Genomic DNA, 23380 nt, shown 5'->3' on the forward strand with positions numbered 1-23380 from the left:
TTTTATCGCCTTCAACCCCACTCAACCGAACCACAAGATTCTGTCTCACCACAACAATTCTGTATTGCAACAACTTTCTGTTTAATCCTAAATGGCCTCCTGTACCTTTTCATTCACGCCTGGGGGGAGGAGCCATCCCTCCCAGGCAGCTCATTAAATTACAAGATGCAAAAGGCTTCTCCTCTGTGTAAGGTCTATGAGTAGAAAGCAGTTGCGGGAGAACAGACTCCTTGCTGGAGCAGTCCACCTGGGACGTAGCTTTTGACGCTTGGTGCCAACGTTGGTGTGGAGTTTTAATGAATCCGTTGCCTTGGGTTCCCTCCTGCCGGCTTTTTTCCTTGGAAAGCTTGCTCTACACTTGCGCGGTTTTCGCCACACAATTCCAGAATGGAATATCCATAGCTATCTTTTTAGCATTCTCCAGTGGCTTCAGTCTCTCTGAGAGAAAAGAAAGGGGATTTTTATTCTCCTTGTCCTTTGGATTGCACACAGCACACTCACTCTCATGTCTCCGGCCCAGCCTCTCACGATTTCTGAGACTTACTGGTCAACCTCTGGCCTCGGGTCCGTTGCATTTGCTTTTCTGGCAGACAGACGCTCAGTCCTCACACTTCTTCATCCTTTCCTCTCGGGGCTCAACTGCCCTCCTTTCACCACCGTTTCAGGTTCCTCTGCTCACCTCACGGTCTTCCGTTCCTTTTTTCTCCTCTGTAGCACCCCTGACCGCTATTTTATTACCTATTTCTGCTTCTCCCACCCACATAGAAGTCCCACAAGACTTTAACTCACTGTTATCTATTGCCTACAAAAACTGGTCAGGATGACCTGCTGGATGGATAACTGGTAGGCTGGATGGATAGGTGGACCTGCACAATCTCCAAAAGGAAAGGATATAGGTAAATGTGGTTATTCTGTGTCCATATGTCACATGACTGGAAGACCAGTTACTTTGACAGTTCAGAAGGGAGGATAGCGAATTCAAGGCTAGCTTGGGCAACCAAGTGAGAAGATGCTGTCCTACCATAGGTATATAGCCATCTTCATCACCACCAGAGAAACGATGAGCTTGTTTTTAAATGTCTAACCATGGTGTGATGGTGAATCTTGGTTTTTGGCTCGCCAAACCATTGAAAGATGCCTCGAGTGTAATCAATTGCTGTCTCCTCTGTGACTGTGGGGGTGTTTCCAGAGACAGCTGTGGGTCAGTAAATGGAGGCATGTAAGCACATCCTTAAATCAGGGCAGTGGCAGATTGCACTCGGATGAAACAGAAAACTAAAGAAAGAAGCAGCTCCCAGGCTCCCCCGGGCAAATATGTTTTCTTCTGCCAGTGTTTGCAATTTGAGCATCAAATTCTTGCTTCATCAGCCTTTGAGTGATGCAAACTTGTACTAGCGACTCTCATGGAGGCTGCATCACTGGTCCCTCATATCCTGAGCCTTCAGTTTCTTGAACTGAAAATATCTACTGTTTCCTCAGTTCTCCAGCCTACAAATGGCCATTGTAGAATTATCAGTCCTCCGAATGCATAATCTAACAAGTTCATTCTCAGGACCTCACGTGGTGGTTTGAATGACAATGGCCCCTTGGGGTCCCCAGCTGGTGGAACTGTTTGGGAACAATTAGGATGTGTGGCCTTCTTGCAAGAGATCTGTTACTAGGGGTGGGCTTGGAAGTTTCAAAAGGCTTTGTCATTCCCAGTGTGCTCTCTGCTGCTTGTGGATCAAGGTAAGAGCTCTTGGCTTTCCTGAGGTCATGGACTCTGACCCTCTGAAACTGTAACTTCTCAAACTTCTTTTGTGTGTTTGTAAGTTGTCTGGGTTATTGGTATTTTTATCTAGTGAGTTTCTAGATAGGGTTAACTGAGATGATATGGAATGGCGTTTAATGCTAGGCTTACAATTTCAGCAAGGAAGGCATGGTGGCAGCAGCAGAGGCTGGAGGTTGGCCTTATTGGAGGATTACTAGGGTAGGGCTCTGAGGTTTCAAAAGGCTTCAGACATTCCCTAGGAGCTGGGTTCCTGGAATGAATTAAAAGGAGAAAACCAGTTGAACACTAGAATGTGTGTGTGCGCACACAGACAGACAGACAGACAGACACACACACACCTACCTCTCCCTCTCCCTCTCCCTCTCCCTCTCCCTCTCCCTCTCCCTCTCCCTCTCCCTCTCCCTCTCCCTCTTCCTGTCCCTCTCCCTCTCCCTCTTCCTCTCCCTCTCCTTCTCCCTCTTCCTCTCCCTCTCCCTCTCTCCGACTTGGGCTACAACATGACCAGTTGTCTTCACTTACGCCAACAGGTAGGGACCCCTGGAACTACAAACCACAACAAACTCCTTCCTTCTTAAGTTTTTATGTCAAGAATTTGATTACACCAACAACAATAACAACAGCAATAAGTAAATAAATAAAACGACATCTGTTACATTTATGAGTGAAATGCCTCATTAAACACAACTCGACGTTTAACGAAAGGCAGTATGAGACAACATATAGCAAAACAACATTTTGTGCATCTGTCCATGAACACATCACAAGTGTGTTCGGCTGTGTACATACAAACAAAACCTGAAGAGGGACAGGCAAAGGGTGCTGGTCCTAAGGGAACATGTAACCTCACAGGCCTTCTTCTAAGACTAGAGCAATCAGGAATGTTTTCAAGATGGTGTGGATCATAGCACACGGAGGAGAAGTCCATGACTCCTGTAAGCAGGTTTCCTGTGAGCCTGTCTGCACCATGATGGTGCCATTGTGGGAGGATGAAAGTCCTTCTGCAGCTTCAGCCTCTCTGCGGTACATCTGCCAGATTATTGGCTCCTCTTTCTCCCGGTATGTTAATTATGTCAAAGCCAATTAGTGGATAGTGTTTTATATGAAATCATTCAAACAGCACTCCTCTGGAAAAAGTGACTTCTTTAAACAGAGAGCAGCTAGAAGCAAAACCATAAAGTATTGATTTCTACCTGTTTAATTGAATCATCTGAAGTTTCAATAAAGCTTATTGGAAATTTTTTATTACTTCTTAAAACAATACTTCAATGGCTGCTACGGCCTTCTCTGTGTTCCTTAGCTACTCCCATTAGCACTATAAAGTTGAAACAACCTCCCCTCAGAGCTCAGGGTGTTAACTTGGCTTCTTGCTTTGCAATACATATAGCTTTTTAGTACAAATAACTTTAATATAAAAAACTTTCTCATACAATATAGTTTTATCATGTTTTCCCCTACCAACTCCTACCAGATCCTACCTCTCCACCTCCCCAACCTCAACAACTTCATTCTTTCTCTCAAAAGACATAAAAATAAGTCCTCCAAAAGAACACAGGTTGAAACAAAAATCTCACATAAAACACATTGGGTCAGTTCTGTGTGGGCCAATTACTCCTGGGCATGGGGCAAACCTTGGAGTGTGTTTGATTGTCCCAGTGATAACCCATTAGAGAAGATGGATTTTCCCAGCAGACAACCACTGCAAATAGTATCTTGGTTGGGGTGGGGCTTCATACCTACCACCCTCTCTTACTGCTGGGACCTGGGCTGGCTTGAACTTGTACAGGTCTCGTATGAGCTGCCAATGTCTCTGTGAGTTATAGGTGCGTCCATCCTGGTGTGCCAGGCTTCTTTCGTAGGAGAGAAAGACATATGTAAATCACTGGAGGGAAGGGATAATTGACACGAGACACTGTCCTACATTTTATTAAATGCACCCAAAACATCTTTGGCTGTTTATAAGATTTTCATGGTGTTTGATGCGGTCTGTGAAAAGCACACCATGAGTTACAGTGGAGAGGAACAGAGGGAGTCAGTTATAGCTGCAGTGCTAAGAGGAGAAGGAAAAAATCCTCAGTCACAACTCTTCCTATTTCTGTACTCTTCAGAACAGAAGAGAAACCATTCTCAGGTGGCACCCAGCCAATCTCTAACTCGGAATCAATTGCTTTGCCAACAAGGAACACAAAAGATGTTCATTGTTTGCAAACCGACTTCCCTGCAAGGGTGCCTTGTCTCCACACTTGCTGACGGCAGGTTCAGACATCGCTGTGGCTGCTCTGTGCTCCTTTCCTCTTGCGCCCTGTTTCCAAGGCTTTCTGGAAGAAAGCAAATCTGCCTCCCATCCCGAGGACAGGGAGACTTTCCACTTCTCAGTGTGATCTCTTCATTACTGCTGTGGGACCACAGCAGGCGATTGTCCTGGAAGACAGTAGCCGGTATAATTATCTGCACAAAACAAGCCAGTGGGTGGCCCTTGGATTTTTTGAAGTTTTTGTTTTTAAAATTTGTGTACAGTCTTTTTATCTCAACATGGTGTAGCCGGATAGATTTGGGATTTGGGGAATGGTAATGGTGATGTATGTGAGTCTCTCTCTCTCTCTCTCTCTCTCTCTCTCTCTCTCTCTGTGTGTGTGTGTGTGATTGCAGAACACAAAGGACAAGAAAGAAAGAGAACTGGGCAACTGCTTCATCTTTAACTCCTCTCTAGAGGATAAACAGAAATGGGAACTGGGAATAATAGATTACTATTATTATATTAATTAATTAATATTAATAATATAGTAAGGCTTATGCTGTTCATCTCTTCCTCCTCCTCTTCCTCCCTCAATATTTTAAGATTTTGGAAAATTTTCTTTCACTGTCTCAGATCTATTCCTTCCCAGGGCATCATCACCATACCTCTCCTCACCTTCACTTCACAGCTGTCCTCTGGGAGCATCGCTCCCTCCTGCTCCTCAGGTCCCTGATGAGTCCCCAACCTTTCGAGTGGCCTTGCTGCACCCTTGTTATCCACCAGCATCCTGTGTCGGCTGGAATCCTAACTGTTGCTGGGTCAATGGGAAACATGCATTCTTGGCTCTCAGGGACCCTACACAGACTCATACATATAGTCAGGCTGCATCTTGGAATGTATAATAGATTTATTATTTTGAAGATTTATTTTACTTTTATATATGTTTCTCCCCCACCCACCTCCTCTATATGTCATGTGTGTGTGCAGGTGTCCACAGAGGCCTGAATAGGACTCCAGAAGTCTTCTGAAAGTACACTGCCAGGAGGGTATGAGCCACCCAGCACGGTGCAAGGAACTGAATTCAGGTCCTCTGCAAGAACAGCAAACTTTTTTTTTAATTTTGTTTAAATTTTTTCATACGATGTATTTTGATTATGTTTTACCCCTTCCCTAATTCCTCCTAAAACCCCCTTCCCTCCATCCCCACCTGATTTTATGCCCTTTTCTTTCTCTCTTTTAACTTTTGATCGATTCTTTGTGAAATTCACAACATGCACCCCAATCTCGCTCATCTCCCCATCCCTTCATATCCTCCCTTCACCCCTGGTACCACCTGCCCCCTCAAAAACCAACCAAACAAAAATACAATAAACAAAACAAAAACATCTTGCCATGAAAGCTGCAGTAGGTCACTGTGTGTCCCACAATGCACCCTTCTGCCCAAACAGCAAATGTTCCTGGCCCCCAGTAGCAGCCAGGGCAAGGATGTCACCATGGCCTTAGGTGGCAGCACAGGTCACTCAGATCAGTTTGGCCCTTGGTGCTGTCAGCACTGCTCCTGAACACTAACATGGTCTCAAGCCTTTCCCATCTCTCCATCACTCCATCACATAGTCACTCAGAGTAGTGGTACCCACTCTCTCTCTCTCTCTCTCTCTCTCTCTCTCTCTCTCTCTCTCTCTCTCAACAAAAACAAATAAAAACAAAAAAGCACAAAACCGAACAAAAACAAAAATAATGAACAAACAACAATAACCCCCCAAACTAAAACAAAACAAAAACCAAAAATCACCCAACAAAAAAATAAACCCAACAAACAAACAACAAAAAAACAAAAGAACTTCACAAAAACAAAAATCAAAACAAATGAGCCAAAGCACAACTTTGTATAAATAAAACAAAAAGTCTACAACAACAACAACCAAATAATGTTGTGTTCATTTTGTGTTGAATAACTGATCATGGGCATGTGGCCTGCTCAGGGCAGAGGCTGATAAGCCAATGACACTCCTTCGGAGAAAACTGATTTTCCCTGTGCCCACGGCCGTCAGTTGTAAATAGCTTCTTAGTTAGAGGTACAACCCCATGTTTCCTCTCCCTCTAAGCGCAGTAAGTGTAACTGACATCTGAGCCATCTCTGCTGCCCATACAGCGTAATTTTTAAATAAAACCCCACAAAATGTCTAGATAATCATTGTGAATATACAAGTACACAAAAATTACAAATATACAAATATGAGTCACATCAAGAGTTCAAAAAGTTGCTTCTTCCTCCCTCCCTCCCTCCCTCCCTTCCTTTCTTTCTTTCTTCCTTCCTTCCTTTCTTTCTTTCTTTCTTCCTTTCTTCCTTCCTTTCTTTCTTTCTTTCTTTCTTTCTTTCTTCCTTCCTTCCTTCCTTCCTTCCTTCCTTTCTTTCTTTCTTCCTTCCTTCCTTCCTTCCTTTCTTTCTTTCTTCCTTCCTTCCTTCCTTTCTTTCTTCCTTTCTTTCTTTCTTTCTTTCTTTCTTTCTTTCTTTCTTTCTTTCTTTCTTTTTTTTTTTCCGGAGCTGAGGACTGAACCCAGGGCCTTGTGCTTGCTAGGCAAGCACTCTACCACTGAGCTAAATCCCCAACTCTTTCTTTCTTTCTTCCTTCCTTTCTTTCTTTCTTCCTTCCTTCCTTCCTTCCTTCCTTTCTTTCTTTCTTCCTTCCTTTCTTCCTTTCTTCCTTCCTTCCTTCCTTTCTTTCTTTCTTCCTTCCTTCCTTCCTTTCTTTCTTTCTTCCTTCCTTCCTTTCTTTCTTTCTTCCTTCCTTCCTTCCTTCCTTTCTTTCTTCCTTCCTTTCTTCCTTTCTTCCTTCCTTCCTTTCTTTCTTTCTTTCTTCCTTCCTTCCTTCCTTTCTTTCTTCCTTCCTTCGTTCCTTCCTTCCTTCCTTTCTTTCTTCCTTCCTTCCTTCCTTTCTTTCTTTCTTCCTTCCTTCCTTTCTTTCTTTCTTCCTTCCTTCCTTTCTTCCTTTCTTCCTTCCTTCCTTTCTTTCTTTCTTTCTTCCTTCCTTCCTTTCTTTCTTTCTTTCTCTCTCTCTTTCTTCCTTCCTTTCTTTCTTCCTTTCTTTCTTTCTTTCTTTCTTTCTTTCTTTCTTTCTTTCTTTCTTTCTATCTTACCATCTTTCAGGGTCTTTCTATGTAATCCTAGACGGCCTGCACATCACTGTGTAGACTAAGATCTCATAGAGATCTGCCAGCCTCTGTTTCCTTGCTGCTACGATTAAAGCTGTGCCCTTAGCCCTGCCACAGAAAAGGTATTTTGAGCCTGCGATCATTTTATTATGTGTGACTGCAACCGAAATGCATTGAGTGCGCTGTATTTTCTTATGATGGTTTTTATGTGCAAGTCACTGTTTGGGATGCTACATTAATGTGTCCGACTGAAATTGTATTTCCTATTTTATTGCTTTTGAACACTGAGCTGAACTATGATTACTATCTATAGAAATCTGGAATGGTTTTTTAATGTAGTTTCTAGAATGCTCTTTGAAATGATAAGCCCGTTGTTAGGGGGGGAGAAGGAGTTCTAAGAATACTTTTTTCATCATCAAGTCAAAGGACATTCATAGTATCCCAAGCTGAACCTGTCTAGTAAGGACTTCCACCCTTCGCTAGAATGTGCTCTTGCAAAGGCACGTTATTTAACACGTGACAATTACTAATCTCTGGTTGATCTGAACTATGACTATCTCAAAAGTCTTGGAGAAAAGCCATGGGTGCACCTGCACCTGCCAATTAGAGGTGGGTGGATCTCTGTAAGTTTGAGCTTAGTCTGATTTATGTAAGTTCCAGACCAGCCAGAGCTTTATGATGAGACCCCCCCAATCTCAAAAAGAAATAAAAAATAAATGAAAATAAAGAGAAACTTGTAAGTACTTCGAGTCCTGATTTCATTTAGTAGTATAATGAGTCAATTTAGCTAAATGTGGATGCTTTGAGGTTGTAAAATGTTACCAAATTGCTACAACAATTTCTGCTGATGAATTAAAGGCTGAGCAAAGTATGCCTAGGTTCCATTTTCCCATATCAGATATGTGCTCGTGTAAATGTACTTTTTGGCTACTTTAGTGGGTTCTTATACCTACTACCCTTCTCCACCCCAATCCCTTCTAACCCAACACTAGGTAAGAGAGAAAGAAGGTTAGAGGAGAAAGCGCCAGTAGATCTATTTACACTACTTCCTGCTGACCAGCGGTGTTGAATTCCTTGGGGCAAGTCCAGTCTTTGTTGTCAAAATATCTCCAACCAGCAATCCAGCAAACCAGCAAACTGCAAACCAGCAATTTAGTAAAATCAGCAAAAGAACAAACGTAATAGCAGGAACCAGGGTTAGCAGCTCAGGAAGCATCAGCCACTGCAGCCTCTCAGGGCTCTGGCCTCTCTAGACTCACCACAATAACAAACTTCACTATCTTCAGCTGGGAGAATCACACCCCTGCCAGAGCATGAGGCAAGTCATAGTCAGCTGCTGTGGACAGTCTGACGCAGCCCCACATCCCATTTAACCTGGGATTAAAACAAAAACATATTCGCATAACAAAACACTTTATTTTTAAAGGAAACCAAAATTCTTTCTACATGTTTACCTAATTTCCTTTGGAATACAGGTTTGTCCTTTTCCTAGGTATTGCAATGCCCCCGAGGTGTGATTGCTCCCTGGACTTAGACCCAAGTGAGCTATGTGACCTCCCTCTACCCCCAAGTTATTCCTGATTGGTAAACAGAGATGCCTATAGCCTATAGCTGGACAGAATTGAGATAGACAAGGCTTGGGCTGTGAGGAGAACTACAAGGAGAGAAGAAGGTAGAGAGAGAAGAACCATAGGGTAAGAATCTAGAAATCATGGCCATGAGAGGGAGCCAACTGAAGTTAAGAGCAGTCCAGATGGAACATGGTAAAGCTGTATCGTGGATTCAGCGATTGGCAGGGAATAGCATAGAGGGTAGATAGCTGCCTTCCTCTCATGCTGATTAAGACTTAGCATAAATATAAAAGTTGTGTGTCTTTTATCCAGGAACTGAATGACCAAGGCGGGATAAGAAGTGCAGGATTGAGACGAAGCATTTTCTACAATATGATGTAACTTTAAAAAAAAAAAAGAAAAAGAAAAAAGAAAACCAAAATTCTCACTACGAGTTCATTAAATTCCCTGTGACATGTTTGTCCCTCTGCCCCACAGTCAAGTCAAATTCAGCATGGCTACAACAAAGCAAGCCTTTACATTCTTCTGGGATTATGTGTGTTGGTGGCTTCTATCTCCTTCCACCTACAAGCCTAGTCCAGGCACCAATGAGTGAGTAGTTCTTACACCATTCCTTAGTCTCTTATCCAATCACATTCTCTTTTACTCTAAATTCTCTGACCTTTTCCAATCATGGAGTCACCATACTTTTTTTTTTTTTAATGTACTGACATCAGCTGTTCACTTGATAAACTCGTGCAATCAATCTCTCTTTTTAAAAAAATTATTTTTTTTTATGTATCTGACTACACTGTCACTGTCATCAGATGCACCACTCTATCTACAGGTTAAGATATATTACTTTAACATGGCTCATAAAATTCCTTGGAGTCTTGTGGTTCTGCCCTATGCCTTGCCAGCTCATCTGGAATTGTGCTGTTTGGTAGGATAGCCATTAACTAACTGCGACTTCTTTTCTAAAACATGTTTTATATGTACACATCTGTGTGCTATTTCTCATGTGTGTGTACAGTGTGCAGGTGTGGGTGCATGCAGGTGATTATGTCCAGAGAGGCCAGAAGTCTGCGTTGAATTGAGTATTGTTCCCGATTGTTTTCCTTATTTTCTAAGACAGGGTCTCTTAATGAGTGCAGAGCTTGTTACTATGGCTACACTAGGTGGATAGACAGTCATAGGGATCCTCCTGTCTCTGCCTTCCCAGAGCTGTGATTACAGGTATGTTGTGCTATTACACCTAGCTCTTGACATGGGATCTAGGGATCCCAACACAAGTCTACATGCTTAGGTGGCAAGTGCTTTTACCATCTCCCTAGTCATCCAAAGGAATTTTAAAGAAAGTAAGTTAGACTATAATAAACTCTATTTCTCATTCACACTTGTTCCATTTCAAATAGTCACACAGAACTCTGCAGTGGCTTTGGAGAGGAAAACATGAACACTTCATCCTCATTCCACAGAATATTGTACTGAAACAAACACACAGACAAACAAACAAATAAACAAAAAAGAACCAAAGAAAACAAAATAACACCTCACACACAGGCAGTGATCTATGTGGTCAGTAATTTTCTAACTAAATGTGCATTCATCTCATTCATATTGCTTACTACTTACTTCCTGTTTTCCCATTATTTGAATGATGAGCACCTTGCTAGCCCATATCGATTTCTGTGTCTACTTCATCCCTTGATCTTAGTAATTATGTACTATATATCTTTTAAATCTAATATCAAACTTAAAAATCAAACCTTTGAGAATTAAATACCTCAAAAAAATTCTAATTTGAAGTAAAACTCTCCTTAATCTTGTTTTGGAAATATCGCTCCATGTTTGATATTTTAGTTGGGTATAAAATGTGCAGTGGTTACTTTTATAATACCAACGATATAAAGTCCAGTTCAGTTTGTGGCAAGCAAGCTTACTTCAAGTACAAGAGTTAAATTAATGTTCCACTTAATGACTACATTGGCCATATCTCTAGTCCAGTAGATAGACTACATATCTATTTTGTTTTTAATAAAAATTAGACTATGGAGGTGAAAAAAAAGAACTAAAGATTAGTTTTCTTCTTTAACTATCAATTGGTTTTTACAATTAATGAATCGCAGTGACAATTCAAAGGGTGGTATTTCATAATAGTTTCCTCAGAGACTGAATCATTCCAGCCTGAAACTTCCTAGTCAGGAAGGCAAACAGCTCAAGAGAGTTTCAGGAAGTCCCTGCAACTGACCAGATTTACTAGGCCCCCTCCCCGGCAGAGTAAACAATAAAAGCAAAGTCCCTCTCAGACAAGAAACAGAAACTGCCAAGAAGATTGAGACCAGACCAGTTACCTGGGAAAGGTTTAAACCAGCTGAGTCACAGGAAAAGGGCTCTCTGCAACCTGCTTAGCTGCCTCTAGGCTGTGCAGTGCACTCTAGGCTCCCAGCTTTGTAAGCTGTCATTCACGCTCTGCTGGGGTGGGCTTTGGTGATATAACTGTCTTTGAGTTATTTCTGCTCCTGTAAGTAACCTCTCACCCCATTACGCTTCCTTGGTTCACCAAGTTGTTCTTTGGTGGTATCTGCACTTTGGTCACTTGTGGGTTTCCCTATCGTGGGTGAGTAGGTGTGTCTTCCATCCTCTCAGGACAAGTTTTGTCACACAACCGTGGCTTACTGTTGTATTAAATTTTAATGGTTTAATTGACGACGGGAAATGATTTGTGGGACATCTAAAATGGCTCTTCAGAAGACACTTTTGGCTTTCAGTTTTCTCTTATTTGTGAAAGTTTTATGTGGTTTTTAGGGACTTGGAGTTTAAGTACTCTGTGGGCAGGAAGTGTGAGTCTGTTTTTTTTCTGCTCTACATTCTGTTTCCACTGTTTTCTTCTACTTTGATAGTTCAGCACATTCACAGTTGAATGGTAATATGTGGTGTGGGTGGGCAGTGGTTAACTTAGGGTTTTACTACTGGGACAAAACACCATGACCAAAAAGCAAGTTGGGGAGGAAAAGGTTTATTTGGCTTACACTTCCAGACCATAGTCCATCATTGGAGGGAGTCAAGACAGAACTCAATGGAGCAAGAACCTGGAGGCAGGAGCTGATGCAGAGGCCATGGAGGGGTGCTGCTTACTGGCTTGCTCCCCATGGCTTGCTCAGCTTGCCTTCTTACAGAACCCAAGACCACCAGTCCAGGGATAGCACCATCACCACCCTTCCCCTTTGATCACTAATTGAGAAAGTGTCTTATGGCTGGATCTCATGGAGGCATTTCTTCAACTGAGGCTTCTTCCTCTCTGATGGCTCTAGCTTGTGTCAAGTTGACCCTCAAAACCAGGCAGCACATTGCATAAAGGTACCTGCTTCCAGCCAGAGGGACTGAGTTCAGTTTTGGAGACCCATGAGGTGGAAGGATAGAACCAATTCCTGAAAGTCACCCTCTGATTTCCACACAGTTGCTGTGGCTTGTGCGTGTTCATCCGCTCAATCATTTAATTAGTTAATCAATGTCGAAGTAAAAACATAAAATTGTCATATCTAGATTCCGAAATATCCATGTCTAGTATTTTGATAATTATAATGACTTTAACGTTTTATGACTAAGTTAAATGCGTGTGTAGGTGTGTGGATCATGAGACAAGTAAGTTTGGGAGTTCTTTGGGGAAGGGAGGGGAGGAGTGGGGCTGTAGCTAAGTAGCAGAGTGTTTGCTTAGCATGTGCGGGGTTCTGCTTTGCATCGCCAGCACTGAAAACTGAGAGAGAAAGTAGGAGCAGGGGAGAGATAAAGCAACTCCCACCAGAAAGCTTTTATCTACAAAAAGCACCTTGAGGAAAATTAGTTTAAGCCAGAATTTATTATTCTGATTAATGGGTGCTTGTACAATATTGAGACAATTATAGGCTATCTCTTTTCTTCCATTGAAAAGGTGTAATTTCCCAGAAACAGTTATCTAGAGGAACCATAAAGTTCATATACATGGCTGTAGGGTGCACTGCCCAGTCTGTACATAAAGATATTTACTTACAAAGTAGCTAACTTCTCACGAACTTGGGCCAAGTCTGTGAAAATAAGTGAAACAGAGTACAATATACTTTCCTTCCTATTACAGAAAATGTAATAAAAGCTGGCACCATGGCTGCCTCAGGAGTGCCTGACCCTTTGGGGCAGGGTAACAAATGAACCCCACCTTTGAAAGGTCTAAAAACCTTGGAAATAAAAATTTTCAATTCCCTGGGAAGCATACTGGGCAGAGCCACTGACAATGGCCCTTCAGTCAGTGATAGCCCTGACTGAGGGAGGTTAAGTGAGGAGCTGAGCCAGCTCTTGGGACACCGCGCTGGAGGAGATAACAAGGCCAGAACCAAGCTGGTTCCAAAAATTCTTCAAGATCTCAACAAATATAATAAAACAAACATAGTAGCCAATCAGAATTGTACTAACGTCACGGCTCTGCCCCTACCAATCACATTAGAGGTTACTTAATTCCCCCAGCCCTACATAAAAGGGCCCCTGAACCCCTGGAGTCGTCACCATTGTGATGAATGGTTGACCCCAGCATATTGGTAATTTCTGCAAAGTCAAAGCCCATTGCCTTTGCATACTATTTCAGTCTGGGGTCTTCCTTCAGTGTTTATTGAACCCTAACAATTTATGACTTGCTTGCATAATGTACTCAGTGTGTTTGCGTGTAAGGAGGCAGGAGGCAAGATGAACTCGTCATGGAAGCTTAGGGCTGTTGCTGCTGTGGCTCTCCCACTCAGAGGAGAGGACACACGAAGACTGCATAACTCCTGTTCTAGAGAGAACGTATCTAGGCTATTCGTGTTCACCACCCATTGGCTGGTGTTCATTACACAGCTCTGCCCTACTCGAAGGGAGCTTGGGATGAAGGGTAAATGAATATTGGATAAACACTACCCTTGACTTATAATCAAACAGAGAAAGAAAGTCAAAGCCCAGTTGCCTCAATCCCACATTTATCCCAGGGATAAATAAATATTAACGTAAAACAATTCTATTTTCAAGCCAAATGGATGGGAAACTGATTTCGTTGGAGCCAGTTTGCCTATTTTCAAATACTAGTTTCCCGTGATTAACCTTTGATAATATCGATCCAGGGCTTATGTCAAATGGAAAGCCTTATTCCCGTATATAAAAGGGTTGGTTAGTGGAGGACATAGAAATCTTATCCGATGGGAAGGCGACATGGATTAACTTTTCATCCACAGATCAGCTGCCTAGTGTAGATGGGGGCTCAGCTGCAGTATCACAGTCATCTCCACAATGGCAGTGTCGTAGTAAATATTAAAGTAAGATACACCAACCCACACTATTGGCCGCACTGGCGGGCCAATGGCTTCTGCGGGGTATTTTCACCTCAATCAGCAAATCGTCCCCACTCAACTCACTAAGTACCCAATTTCCATCCCACACTACAGCAGGCTTTCTGGGCCCCGTGGCCATCTCGCTACCATGGTTAGCCCCATCAGCGATCGACCATCCATCTAGTTTCCAAGGTGGGTTGCTGCCACGCCAGTTCCATACAGAGACCGCCTATCTCGCTCTCTTGCTGCGGTCCCTGCTCACATTCCCAGCAACCCAGTGAAATCAAAACTCAATGAGTTTGTTATTGATCAATCAGATTTATAGCAGTAAATTCTCACTCCACAGACGTCTATGCAATAAACTCAGGGCCAATTAATATTGATATAAATTGTCCACCTAGATAAGACAAATTGTCCTATAAAAATCCATCCCTTACAAAGTATTCATAACTACCTATGGCCCTTTAAGGCCACACAGATCTGGGTCGTCCTTCTCTACCCCCATCTTGGTTCTTCTCCTACCTTCCCATCTCTCCAGCCATACAAAAACTCTGTCCCCGCCTTTCTTTTTCACTGCCCAATCACAGGCTTTGCCTTATCTTGGGCCTGCCCTCATCTGCATAAAGACATCTATCCACATGGGAGTGCATTATTAAATATGCAAATTGACACGGGTACGTTCACTAGGTCTGATGTCAGAAGCTCTGTCTGCGGTATGGCAGAAGTTTTCTAGAAGAGTAGGATCTGCACCATGGAGAAACTGAGGCACAGCACTGTTTATTTCTGTTGTCTAAGAGCAAGCTCAAGTTCGTGTGGCTTTCAAATGCTTTTCCCCCTAGAATTTCCGTCTCTGTTCACAATTCTCCATCTCCTTGTCCTTCGCCCGGCTTTTCACAAGCTCTTAACCTAGTGAATTGCACAGCCCGCATTCAGAACTCACAAGTCACTTACACTTTTACCTGTTAACACAGTTCTGTGACAAGTGGGATCCTCATCATGGGGCTGCAGTCAGAGCTCAAGCGTCTGAAAATGACTGCATGAGAGGCCCTGAGGACTGTATCTCAGAGGTACACGTGGCACACACACGAATTTTGTGACTTTGGCCTTCATCCCCCAAATATTTTATTTATAACAATACAAGTTTCCCCAAATCCAAAGAAACCCGAAACTTCAAAACATTTATTTCCCAGAGCAATCCTGGAGAAAGGAAGTGGGGGTGTGGAAGTGAGGCAACATCCTGTACCTGGTAATTCTAAAGTCTACTTCAGGCTTCTTTTCCTCTTTCTCTCCAGACAGCTGCTGTTATTTTCTCTCCTTGGCTCTTTCATTGGACTTAGGTTATCTTTGTGAACGCTTAACCAGGAAGAAGAAAGAAGATGCTGCACCTTGTAACTTTCTGTTAGAACTGGACAATGCCTATGGGATACTAGGACCTAAAGCACTTAGAATCTAGAGAGAAATTTTTGGAGATGTGGCCAGAAAGTGGTTTATTTTTTTATAGATGTATGGCTATAGGTGATAGAGACCTTAGCCCTCTCTGGTGTTCAAGTTTTAGAATCCCCTTGGGCTTCCTTAAGGACTCCATCAGATAGAGTCTGTATTATGGGCAAATGTTTACACAAAATTTATGTGTTGGTGTCCAAGTCCACCAACATGCCCGATATGAAACAGAGGACAATATCCCTAAGAAGCTTTGCTCTTGTGCCTGGGATCCAAACCCTCCTAGGAGAGGCTCAAGGGAACTGGTTCACCCCTTCTGCACATGAAGGCGTTTGGCAATTTAGTTCATGTTGTGAGAGTCCAGTTGACTGAGGGAAGGAAAAGTGATGTTGTGAGGGGTGGAGTTGTTGGTAGCATCAGTCTGGGTCCTTGATCCATGAGAATAAAGGTGGATTTGTAAGTGTTTCCTCACCAGTCAAAGCGAGGCCTTTTTCAGTTGTAATAGCCATTCCAAGAAATGTTCTGATTCTGAGGAAATTACTTCTGTGTCATCTGTCTAATTATGGTCATGGGCTACCAATTACCTACAAAGAAATATGTATATATATATACATATATATACCTATATATATATATATATATATATATCATCTCACTAGAGCATCCAATGAACATACAACTCACATCATCAATCATTCACCCTAGGAATTGATATTTCAGTTCCTCCTCAATCTATAAGCTAGCAAAACTCTCACGTTCTCTTCCCAATTGTCCTTTATTAGAAGTTATCTTTGTGGTTTTCAGAGAGAGCTTAGACTCTTAAGGTCACTAGGCTGTAATTTACCTAAAGCTGCTTTTTTGGCAACTTAGATTGTGGAAGGTTAAAGACTGGTATAAAGTCCTGGGCACGCCTTTTACTAAAGGTGGAATCCTTGGCTCTTTCATTGGACTGAGGTTATCTCTGTGGATGCTCAGCCAGGAAGAAGAAAGAAGATGCTGTGCCGGTTTGGTGCTCAGGCCTAAGACGCTGAGAGCTCCACCTGGCTGACAGAGCCCCTCAGTGGAAGCTTGACAGAACGTGCCTTGCCCTGCTCTCATTCTTGCTGTCACAAAGGACTTGGGGTTTTCAGAATTGCAGTGATCCTGTTTCTTCCTATACCGAAAGGATTTCCAGGGTTCTCAGGAAGTTGTCTTTGCATGAACCAAAGGGAGACTGATCTGGTTAGCTAAGACTCAATCAGATGATTCTCTTAAAAAGTTCTTTCCAACAAATGGGGCTGGGACAACTGATAGCCACAGAATGAAGTTGGATCCCCTTCCTCATACCACACACAGGAAATTTAACTCACAACAGACGTTTCAATTAAGATATGCTAAAGATATAAAAGCCTGGTAAACATAAGGGTAAATATTTATGAAGTTGACATGGCACCCATCTATTTGGCTACAGTATCAAAAGTTCAAGTGTTAGTAAAATCAAAAGAGATTTGTGTAATTTATGAAAACTAGAAACTTCTTAATTCTAAGGACAGAACTGAGAGAGTGAAAAGTCAGCCACAAAAATGAGACCTCCTGCAAATCATACCTACATTGATTGTAACAAGGCATGCGTTTATATCATGTAGGACAATGCTGGCCTTCAGTAGCAAATATATAAATGGTTCATTGAAAGGAAGAAGAAAATAAGCAAAGGACCCTGCTAAAGAAGACACATGAACAACCAATAAACGCATCAAAAATGCCTAAGTTGTTATTAAGACAATGGCCAGAATCATAAAGGCATACTATGATTTATAAACATAAAGATATACTATAGTGGAAACGCCACAGAAAATATTGTGGGCTGAAAACCGTGAATGGGAGTGAGACTCCCCTTGCGTTGCTCGTGGTAAAGACACAGGTTCTTGTGGAAAGCAGAGTAGCACATCCTTGAACTACTTAGCATAGACCCGCCATTGCACCCTGCAGTTGCAACCCGAGGTAAAAACTAAGTGGATTGCACACCTTCTGTTTCTCATGGGGACACGCAGCTGCCTTATTCACAATTTCTCCGAGTAAGAAGCTACAGGAAGAACCATCGGTTGATGAATAGATAGTAAATCGTGATGCAACCTGAAAGCAGCATCACTCTTCAATAACGAAAACAAGGCATGCCATAGCAGAGACGGGTCTTGAGGATATCATTCTGAGTCACAAAAGAACACCTATCGATTGATTCCAGTCATTTGGTATGAAAAGGAAAACCTAGAGATGAAAACAGAATAGGAGTTTAGGGCTCAGGGTGAGTGACAGCTAAAAGGAACAAGATTCTTACGGAGGATGACAGATAAGCAACTACCCCTGCAGTCTGGACTTAAAGCGAGTCTGTGACCGAGACAACGACATCAAGTCACACACCTTAGACGAGTGTACTATATGATATATGGATCGGATCTTAATAAAGATGTGTTCATGTGAAGCTGGGATATGACACGGCTCTTGTGTGGGGTGATTTGTCACACACCAGCCAGAACTAATAATCTACTTCAGCTTCCATTTCTCGGAAGATTGCATTTGGAGTTCAATTGCCATGATTTGAAAAGCACAGACGCTGTAGCAGTCTACTTGCTTGGGACCAACGGCCAATCTGGTCTTCCAACCGATTCCAACAGAGGCCATTTTGGTCATCTGGTCCAGCCAGTGTAGACTGCTGCTGTCCAAGAACCCAGAGTTCCCCTCCTCTGGAGAAAGAATCCGAAGCCGTGCTCGGCCAACCTACAGGGCTATGATTGTGGTAAACTTGAGAGTCTTTTTGTCTGCTCTCTCGGGGAAGAAATGTTTACAGGGAGAAGCCATGCCTTGGTTTTTCTTCATCTTGTTTGTAGAATCCTGCTGCATAGAAAAATATTGACAGGTGACAGATATATTGACCTTAAAGAGTGTCTTCAACTTTCTACAGTGGGGGAGCTACGCTCGGATGCTTGCTATGTTAGAAAGAGATGCAACATGAGTTATGTTGCTACAACATGTGGAAGAATGCATTCCTGCCATTAAGGAGGTGTAGATGGACACTTCTGTTTATAATGAAACAAAACCCACATTGTAGACCTATTTAACTCAAATTAATATGACTTAAAATGTTCATGATTCTAATGTTACCAACATGGGGAAAGGGTACTATTGAATAAAATCCTTATGTCTTTATAATTCAGTCGGTTCTCATTTTTATACTAAAAAGTATTGTTTCATAATAATTTTGGCTCCTGTGTCCACATATGATGAGGGTAATTTGTTTATGCTTAGATGGCAGTGATCTAATTCTGGATAAGAAAGGGTCCCCGCACTGGAAGAAAGTTGCTAATTCCAGTAAAACAAATTTTGAAACCTTCTTGAGTAAAAAGTACAGGAGATCCAGATCTGCTTTGTTTTGCTAAAATTAGAATCAACATTTTGTGAGCTCCAGCCTCATCAGGAAGTCATCGCATTCGTCACCCTCCTGGCACTACATGGGGATTAATCTCTCCTTTCATCAGCCCCTCTGACTGTTGCACAATCTTATAAAGTCCCCCACAAAGCCCAATTAATAGCACTGCTTTCTTCAAACCCCATGAATATACAATTAATAACCAGTGATCGTGGGAGAACAAAAGAAAACAACTTCAGATTTTCTAAATCATTTTGACAGACAGCTGTATTCCATGGGATAGTTCAAGGAGTCGCCGTCTCCCTGTTATATATTTATTAAAGACAAATTGGATTGAGCATTTTAGTGGCAGGACAAAGAAGCTGTGTTATAATTAACTTTCATGAATGCATTTGGGATTTAAAAAATTCATTTCCAATGTTTAATAACCTCATCATTTAACTTGTACTAACGTCACTCTATTGCAAAGTCATCTATGGCCATACCACACCGTTTAGTTACTGAATGTTGTCTTGATTTATAGTCAGATGTTTTTCCTTCTTTGACCAAAATCCCCACATGGATATGACATGGTTGCTATGACTACTGTGGACTTTCTGACACCTGTAACGGGGCCAAATAGAAGCCCAGTGACTACTTCCTGAGTAAATAAAAGTACGTTTCTGTCTTCATTAAAAATAATGCTGTATAGCAATCATAATAAATACCTACCTGGTCTTCATTAGTGATAAGCTAATCCAGCTGATAATACTTAAGGTAAGATCTAACTGGGAAGTCAGCTTGTCTAGAAGGAAAAAGCTTTGGGTGGCCTCTCAAGGTCAAGTTCACAAACAGTGTTAGCAGTTTCCTCTGTTGAAGTCATGTAGTCCACAGAGTCCAGTAGATTTCAAGCCAAGGATCCCCTATTATCTATGCAGAGAACTGAAATATGGGCCTCTGCAGTCAGCCCCAGTTGGTAGGGTGCTCCAGGCATCTTAGGTAAGGAAATATCTTTTTAAATCTGCAACATCAAATTCATTTTCTGTCTTGAGTCCAATCTCACCATAACTACCATTCCATTCCACTGGAATGTGGGAATCAGGGTAAGAGACACCAATCATATGCACACACACACTTTATGAAAGAAAACATGGCTTACTTCACTTAACAATAATCTCCAATTTTATCATTTCCTGTAAATGCCACAGCTTTATTCCTGATTTTAAAACAGCGGAATAAAATTCCATTATGTATACAGTACTACATTCTCTTTGTCCATTCATCTGTTGGTGGAGCTCTAGGCTGTTTCTATATCTTGGCTGTCTAAATAGAGCATTGGTAAACATCTGAGATTATCTCTGTGGTTTGCTGACTTAGACATGCATACATAGATACTTACACACACACACACACACTCATGCACTCATTGCACACACACACACACACACACACACGCACACGCACACACTCATGCACTCAAGAGTTGTATAGTAAATCATATGGTCTGTTTACTGTCATCCAGCCAACAGTTCAAGGGATGCTATCTTCTTTGGTAGAGGCTAAAACTCTAGAATTCTGAGAAGCCATCTCTGATGGCACTGGGAGCTTTCTTTCCTTTCCAACTGTGTTTGACAGTGAGCCATATGCTTCTTGGGTTCTAGACCCTAAATTAAAATACCAGCATGTATTAATGACTTTTCATTACGATGACAAAACGAAGCTACTTCAAAGAGGAAGGGGTTTTTGGTTAATGGTTTAAGATGGGATACTGTCCTCCATGCCAAGGAGGGTGAAGTATTGGTGGTGAGGAGTCTACTCACATGGCATCCTCAGCCAGGAAGCAGAAAGCCCATAGGAAGTAGGGCTAGAGAAGATCGCTTGCATGACATCTAATTCAGGAAACAGAAAGCAGACAGGAAATAGGGCTAGGTTACAATCTCAGTAGGTCATACCCCCATTCACCTATTTCTTCTAGCAAGGCTCTATATCTTAAAGATTCCACAACCTGGGGCTGGGGATTTAGCTCAGTGGTAGAGCGCTTACCTAGGAAGCGCAAGGCCCTGGGTTTGGTCCCCAGCTCTGAAAAAAAGAACCAAAAAACAAACAAACAAACAAAAAAAAAGATTCCACAACCTTGCAAAACAGCACCATCATCTATTTGTCATTATGTGTATATGTGTGTAAGGTTGTGCACCATGTGTGTGCAGGTGCTTATGAAGTCCAGTAGAGGGCATCAAGAGCCTAGTGATGTGAGTGCTGGGTTCCAAACTCAGGTACTCTGGAATAGCAGCAAACACTTCTGCAGAGACATCTCCAGTCCCAGAAAATGCTTCTCAACAAAAACTGACACCTCTTCTGGGGTACAAACTTCATGTTCTTTCCCCCTCTCAGTTTAGCTTCCATAGCAGACCTTGGATGAACTTTCTCTCCTTGGCTGATATCTTAGTATTGTGATCCCTGAAAGGTTCCATCTGACCTCACAAGAGCAATGTTGCTAACATCATGGCTATGCTTGACACTAAGTCACATCTACTCCCGCCTCACATGAGTAATGACCAAGTTAAATCAACTGTATCTTGTAGGCAGGGAGAAATGGAGGCAGGCCTGACTGAGAGGCTGCCCAGGTAGAAATCTTCCTTAAGAACTTATTTCAACAGAGTGAAGATGAGACAGAAAAACCCTCAGTGTTTTTCAAAATAATCAAGATACTTATAAAAGTAAAAGAATGAGGGATTTTTCCCCTAGTTATTATCTTAGAATTTTAAAAGGCCTTTTCAGTCCATCTTCTCAGGACTCAGCCCCACACTGGTTTTCATTGTCCCATACATAAAACTTTTCCCAATACCTGGGAGACAGCACTTGGAGACAATAGAGGAGAACCAGCTTGGAACTATTCTGTTTAATCAAGAATAAAGTCAATGTCAGAGACTCAGTGTTCTAGATCAACAGTTTTCAGGATTGATACATCTTAATCAAGTAATTAGGTGACTTTTTCAGTGGTGTTTTCCACACCGGAGAGAGGAACAGATTTGCCGCTTTGCTCCGATGCCTGCTAGCAGCAGTGTTCGTTGTTAACAGAGACATTTACACGGAGCCACCAGTTGGCAGGGGCTAACACTTTATTGCTTGCTATTCCCACATGCTGAGGATTGTGGGAAGGCTGCCAAGCTTTCTGTCTCATGTAGCTCTTCAGCATAGTAACAACAGAATGCCTTTTCAAAAGAAAGAAAAGCCAGCAAAGGAGACAATGGAACTAAGTGTCTATTTTTTTTAAATTATTATTAAAAAATAGAATGAGGGATTTTGGTAATGATTCTTTCTGGCTTCTTTCCTTCCTACCTCCCTTCTTTTACTCTCCTTTTTTGCTTGTTTGCTTCTGTATTTACTTTGAGAGGGGGCAGAGGCAGGGGCATTTTGACAAGTTGAGATCCACAGTGGGTTCCAGACACCCCAAAGAAACAATAAAAAGATTTTAAGAAGGAAAGAAAGAAAGGAAGGAAGGAAGGGAGAAAGAAAGAAAAAAGAGGGGTATCTTTCTATTTCCCATCTTGCCATTTCCTTCTGTGCTACCGTTTTTCATCATAAATGATTGATAGGCACAAGAGGGGACATATAAGAAGGGACATATAAGAAATGATGGAAAGTATTTCTTATTCATCCATGTTTCTCAAGTTGGCAACACCTTCTTTGTGTGTTGGACAAACTCTAGTTGGAACAGAAACCACTCCTTGCCAAGTCCTTATTCCCCTTCTCCTCAGTCTCTGCCTGACTTGTTTGTTTGGCAGTGTCCTGGGTGCTGTCTGTGAACTGGAAAGCAGAGGTGGTGGACAGGTATATTGTGCATCTTTCGCATAGCTTCTCATTTCAGAACAACTTGGACTGAGTTCCCCCTTCCCCATTTATATATTAGAATGTGGATCTGGTGTACTTCCTTCTGGATCCAGGGCATTTGGGAGGTAATTAAGTCATAAGAGTAGAAACTGCAAATGGTATGATGGTTAATCTTGTGTCAGCTTGGGTGGACTAACCTAGGAAACTCTTGTCTGGGCATCTCTGAGAGGGTCTTTCCATAGTGATCAAGTGAAAAGGGAAGACACATTCTGGGTGTAAAGACTCAGTGGTCTAGAATGAATGAATGAGTGAATGAATGAATAAATGAAATGAATGAAAAGGAGAGAGATTGTGGAGCAGCGGTATCCACATCTCTTTGCTTCCCAACTGTGGACGCAATGTGACCAGCTGTCTTACACTCCAGCAGCTACACCCCTCCTCCATAATGGACTGCACCTCCTCAACGTCAAGAGGTAAAATGAATCCTTCCTTTCTTATGATTCATTCCTTGGATATTTTGTTCCAACAACAAGAAGAGTAACTAATAGACATGGGATGAGCACAGGGGAACAAGGCAGAAGGTTAGCTCGCTCTACCATTCTATGCTCCTGGAAGAGAGTCCTCACTGCAAATGCAACCACCCCACCATCATGATCTTGAACTTCAGCTTTTGGAACACAGGAAATAACT

The 23380-nt window shown here is 42.2% G+C and overlaps 1 long non-coding RNA gene across 3 annotated transcripts; it reads right to left on the reverse strand.

Annotated features, from left to right (window-relative positions):
- Positions 1-60: 60 nt before the first annotated feature.
- Positions 61-23380, reverse strand: LOC108348529 (uncharacterized). 3 transcript variants are annotated; one of them, XR_001841831.3, is made up of 5 exons: positions 23287-23380; positions 20680-20748; positions 3509-3618; positions 545-2021; positions 61-438 (listed from the first exon to the last, which is right to left on the reverse strand). It is a non-coding gene; the product is annotated as an uncharacterized LOC108348529 (long non-coding RNA). The 3 variants fall into 3 exon arrangements; XR_005495586.2 differs by having other exon boundaries at positions 3509-3615; positions 23287-23367; XR_005495585.2 differs by lacking the exon at positions 23287-23380 and adding an exon at positions 20903-21402.

This window comes from Rattus norvegicus, chromosome 17, assembly GCF_036323735.1.
Source record: "Rattus norvegicus strain BN/NHsdMcwi chromosome 17, GRCr8, whole genome shotgun sequence".
NCBI classification, from domain to species: domain Eukaryota; kingdom Metazoa; phylum Chordata; class Mammalia; order Rodentia; family Muridae; genus Rattus; species Rattus norvegicus.